The sequence below is a fragment of the Capsicum annuum genome, chromosome 9 (genome assembly GCF_002878395.1).
Source record: "Capsicum annuum cultivar UCD-10X-F1 chromosome 9, UCD10Xv1.1, whole genome shotgun sequence".
Lineage (NCBI taxonomy): Eukaryota > Viridiplantae > Streptophyta > Magnoliopsida > Solanales > Solanaceae > Capsicum > Capsicum annuum.
In genome coordinates, this window is record NC_061119.1 from 63,951,836 (window position 1) to 63,958,132 (window position 6,297).

A 6,297-nucleotide genomic window follows, 5' to 3' on the forward strand; every position below is an offset into this window, starting at 1 on the left:
TCTTGATAGTGACTTTGTTCAACTAATGGTAGTCAACGCACATTCTGAGAGAACCTCCTTTCTTATGCACCAAAAGAACTAGAGCACCCTATGAAGAGACACTTGGCATAATGAAAGCCTTATATATAAGGTTTTTTAACTATTCTTGCAATTCCTTAAGCTTGGTTGAAGCTATTCTATAAGGTGGAATTGAAATAGGTTGGGTATTTGGAAGAAGATCTACTCCAAAGCTAATTTCCTGCTCGAGAAGGACTCCGAGATGATCTTAAGTGAATACTTCTAGAAATTCATTTACTACAAAAATTGACTAAAGACTTAGGATTTTGGAACTTGAGTCCTTGACTCAAACAAGATGATAGATACACCCTTTAGAAATTATTTTTCTCACCTTGAGGAAAGAGACAAACTGACTTATAGGCACTGAGGTACTACCTTCCACTCTAAGACTTGACTCATTTGGAAATTAAAACTGAACTACTCTATTTCTACAATCAACTGAGGCATAGCAAGAATGGAGTCAATCTATGTCAATAATAATATCAAAGTTGATCATGTATAACTCTATGAGATCAACTGAAGTGACTTTTTAGGATACTGTGACTGACAATAGTTATATACCTATCTGGCTATGATTGAACAACCAACTAGAGTAGAAACTGAGAAGGGTTCTGCTAGGATTTTGGGACTGACACCAAAATCTACTACTATAAAGAGAGTCGCGAATAAAAGTATGTCTCTAGGATCTAATAATGCATAAACATAAAGGTGAAAGACTTGTAACATACTAGTAACCATATTAAGAGAACCCTCTTAATTTTGTCGAGTCTGAAGGACATAAAACCTACCCTAATGTTGCCTAATAATTGCACTGGAGGTGGCACCCTACTGAGTTAAGCAACCTGCTAGAACTGCTGAAGAATTAGAATGACTTTGCTGATGAATATTTTTACCCCTCTACGCAATCATTGGATATTCTATAATTCTATGGCCTGACTTACCATACCTAAATCAAGCATCACTATTTACCATGTATTCACTCTTCTGATTCCTACTACATCTCTTAAAAATTGGGTTGGTACGAACACTATTTACATTACCCTTAGACTTAAAGCCTGGCACTCTATCTCAAGTATCCTGTCTGAACTTGGGAACTGGGCACTAGCAGAAAATAGGGATGGAATTGAAGATTTCTAGCAGAACTGGGAGCGATTTCCACCATCCAAGCTTTGTTGGGAGAAATTGAAGCTACCAATTCTGGCCTTCTTATTCTCCATTTCCCTCTCTTTGTTCTTATCATCTTCGATCTATTGGGCATGAACCATCAATAGGGAGATATCCATATCCTTAACCAACTTGGTCGTCTTACACTTCTTGACTATATTCCAAAAACACCAGACACAAACTTACTCATTTGGGACCTAGAATCAGCCACCATAGTCGAAGCATACCTCACCAACTAATTAAACTTGAGTGAATATACCTTCACACTCATGTTTCCCTACTTCAAGTTTATAAACTCCTACACCTTGGCTTCTTTTAAATTAAGTAGGAAGAGTCTATCCAGAAATGTAGTAACAAACTCAAGCCATTCTACTGGACCTGCATCTGCATCTCTATCCTCTTTCTACTGCTTATACCATGTGTGATCCACTTCTGCAATAGATAGGCAGCTAAATTAGAACTTTCACTAGAAGTGACACCCATGATTGCAGTCACTTTCTGAATACTATCCAGGAACTTTTATGGATCCTCTTTAAATTTTGACCCAAAAAATATTAGAGAATTTATCTGAGTGAAGTCCCAAATTATAGTTATTGTCGTACTCACAACTGGGTTGGCTGGGGCGATAACCTGCTAGTTACTCTGGGCTTTCATAACTTGGGTTAATGTCGTGAAGGAAACCCTAAACTCAACATGAGAGACCTGATCATTTAGAGGGTCTTTAGAAACTGGCAGTGGTGCTTGTTGGTTCTCTTGGTAGGCATTTTCTATAAATAGATAGAGGATTAGTTTGAAGGACAATCTTAATATATTTCACACTCTATCATCCGATATGAATCATAAAAGAAGTAATACTTTTCTAAAATATTTCATAGCCTCTCACCTATAAGTATAGCACGCTTCACACCCATGAATGAGACTCTATTTAACCCAACTTTTAGACACCCTAGGACACTTTAAACTTGCTGCTCTGATACCAAATTTGTCATGACCTGAGAGTTCCCCTAGTCTTAATGCGGTGCTGAGAGTTACAAGTGACCTCAAGCTAACCCATAGCCTACCATAAGTCTAAGAATATCGAAAAAATAACAATAATATTGGGTGAAGGCTAAACAGAGGTAACTGATGGAAATAAAATAATAAAAACACTGGATATCAAACAAAATCTAGAAATAAACTGTCTGACAACCAATTATGCTGAAAACTAAACATTTGACTGAAAGGCTCTAAAATGTGATAAGTTGTTGGGAAAACCCCCCAACCAACTCCAACTAACTGATATGAAATACACTAAAAGAAAATAAATAACTAATAACTAGCCCTCAAATGATGAGCTAAGTGTGATCCGGGTACTATGCATTTGAAGCTATATTATGAAATAATATAGTGTAGAAAAGTATGTGATCAGTACTTTGAATGTACTGAGAATGTGAGATGGGAAGCTAACTAGTCAATCCAAACATGAATGCATGAAACTTGATAAGTTGAATGCAAGACCAAGTATGTTCATGTACTAAAACATGATAAGTTGAATGCAAGAAAGAGTATGTTCATGTACTATGTAATACTGTATATCTGAATAATTGAATACAAGGTCATGCATATCTGAACTAAACATAAGTTGAACATAAATTGAGGATTGTGGGAGCTAATAACAACTGACATACCCCCAATATGAGCAAATCAGGGTCCAACCTATAACCTCAATTAGAAGGGTGCTAGTACCTTGCCAAGGGTACTAACACTAGTTGGCATGGATCCACTAAACTAATATGCCAGAGAACTAGCGTGCCAGTCTTAACTGGAAGATAAACCCTCATAACCTATGGTGAAACCATAGTTCTGGAACTTAGGGACTCCTACTAAAGATCTCAGTCCTAACAGATGGGTGAGCCTTCATCCCTACATTCACTAGGTGCTAAGTACCACTCCCAACTGAATAACACTAAAAACTGATATATATGCTCAATATAGTAATATTCTTGAAAATAACAACATCTGTATAATCTAAAATGCCAAAATATGTCTGATACATGCATGAAATCCTAGGCATCGAGTGTTCATAACCCACTATCTTTGACTAATAAAACTGAACGTGATAATATTAGAAAGTTGATCATAATAAAGAAGTTCATAATTTAAGCCAAAACTCAATCATTTATCAAATATGAGGGAAACTATGATCATGAGCAAGAGAATATGTTACTCATATAGAAAAATAAGTACTCATTATTCAATTATAAGAACAACTGAGAAAATTAAGGAAAACTCATATTTGACATAAAACCCAACTTGGAGGGGAATTAAACTTAGGGATTTAGAAATCTTTGGGAATCAATGGGTGGAAGTAACCCATTGATGAAATCCCACATATCCAGAGATAAAAGACTTGGAGAAATCTTTAGAATTTGAACTTGAGGTTGAGGAACCCTAACTTGTTGTTAGAGAAGAGAAAATTGCCCCTTTTTTGCTAAGTGTCAAATGGTTTTAAGTTTATGAGGTATTAGGGTAATATTAACCCCCCAATAACTGGTATTGAAGTGCCCAAACGATGTGGGTTTGGGGTTAAAAGAATGGGAAAAGACTAAACAATCCTTTTTAAAATATGCAGAAATTTTTAGGAATAGTCGTCATGATTCAGGTAACGACTCATTACAACTGGACACGAGTTGTGGTATGAGTCACTACCTGAGGACCTGAGTTTTGAGTCTTTTCTATTATGACAATGACTCCTCTCCTAACAACTCGCTAGGTCTGATAATAAGTCTTTTACGAAGGTTTTTTGCCAAGGGCTGAGTTCTTTGTTCCTCACTAGTGTGACAATGGGTCCACACACATTGATTTATTTAGTCTAACAATGAGTCATGTGCTAGACTCATCATCACTGGTCTGAATTTCTTGGTCACTTACTTCCATGGCAATGAGTCTACACTACAAGTCATTATGTCTGACAATGGGTCATTACCTGGGCCATTGCCACTGGCAGTTTCACGGTACCTTAGGAAATTTTCCATATTTTTACTACGACCTCTTATTAAAGCGAGACTAATGATGTTGAAAAGCTAATTTAATGGCCTATATTTTGGTAGGTCTAGATATAAAAATTTTGAGGTATTACAGTATGGGAGAATTCATAGTTATGGTTTTGATTTTTAAATATGTTATGTTATCACTGTCAGTACTTCTATCTTGATTGCATCCATCAAGCTTATGGAGGTCGGTTGGACTACTTTTCTCTTACTTGCATAGTCTGAGCTTATGGGGGGCTAGTTAGTCTATATTCAATTGTTTTCTCTTTAATATTGTTTACTCTTCTATTTATCTTAGTCATTCGGTGTGTTAATTTAGGTTTTCTCTTTTATGCTAACCTTAGTCTACTTTATTGCATTTTATTATGCCTTTATTATGATTTATCTCAGTCGGCTAATGATGTCTACTAAGTGTCTATTGCTTTGGTACTCATATTGCACTTCTGCATCTTTTTCTGGTGCAGATTCGGGTACTAGTTGTCGTCGTTAGCGTCCATTCTAGCAATTGTCAGGGTTTGAAGATAGGGTGAGATTTTGGAACCGGGGATGATTCTTTCCTCCTATACAATTTGTGGATAGTCTTTACATTTGAAACTACTTGTATTTTGATACTTCTAGAACTCATATTCTTTTGCTTAAAGGTTTTTGTACCGCTCTTACTAGGTTGTGGGACACTCCTTTACTTTTTCACTCTTATTTATGTTATTGCATTTACATTTCTTGTCTAGAACATATTTTATATGCCTTATTCGGTATTCATTAGACCATCCATCATTTAGACCATTGCTTTCCATTTTGGACTACGATTTGGCTTACCTACGGGTGGATTGAAGTAGGCATCATCATGACTCATGAGATCGGATTGTGACATCCCTTGCATTTTGTGTGTCACATTTTGACCGGACATAGAGTTTAAGAATAAAAAATAAAGACTATGTAAAGTGTACCAAATTATCCTTTCTAGAAAAGTAAAAAAAAATAAGAAAAATGAGTATTATCTTTAAAATTAAGTTGGATCAATAAGAGTAAAAAAGGAAATGTGCCTTTAAATATTTATCAAATAAGCAAAGGTGATATTCTTTTTGGGACGTACCAAAATGAAAAATGTGCCACATAAAATGGGACAGAGGAAGTACAATTTTGAATGTTCTTCCACAGAGAGATTTCCTACTTTATAATTTTAAATTAGAGAACATGGTCTATTACCCCCTCCCCCCAATCTTTAGTCAAAATTCCAACTACATACTTATACTTTGCGGGGGTCCTATGACCCTCTGAACTATTTTAAAGTGGAATTATTACCCCCCTGAATGCTGACATGAAAAGAGAGTGTGTTTCACTCTCTTTAAAGAGAGTGAGAACGAATTTTTCTTATTAAAAAATTATTTTTAATATTTCTTTATTTTTTATTTATTTTTTTATTCATTTTTAATTATTCTTTTTCTTTATCCATTTTCTTTCTTCTTCTTCTTTTTCTTCTTCATCTTCTTTCTTACAAACAATTGCATCCAAGAACTCATCAATGGCATCCAAAATTAATTTATCATTTTTCTCATCTCCAAGCACAAAATCAATCGGTTTCGACTTCAAATTCGTCGAAAATTTCAAAATGGGTATTGTTCATTGTTTCCAACTTCAAGATTGTCGAAAATTTTAAAATAAATATTGTCCATTTTTTGCGACTTCAAAGTCATCGTAAATTTTAAAATGGATATTGTCCATTGTTTTTGACTTGAAGGTCGTTGAAAATTTTAAAAATCTCTATTATTTTCGACTTTAAGGTTACTGAAAATTTTAAATTCGGTATTGTTCATTATTTTCGGCTTCAAGGTCATCGAAAATTTTGAAATTGATATTCTTCATTGTTTCCGAATTTAAGATCGTCGGAAATTTAAAAATTGATATTGTTCATTGTTTTCCACTTCAAGGTTGTTGAAAATTTTAAATTCGATGTTGTTTATTATTTCCAACTTCAAGATTGTCATAAATTTTAAAATGGATATAGTTCATTATTTCCGACTTCAAGGTCGTCGAAAATTTTAAAATT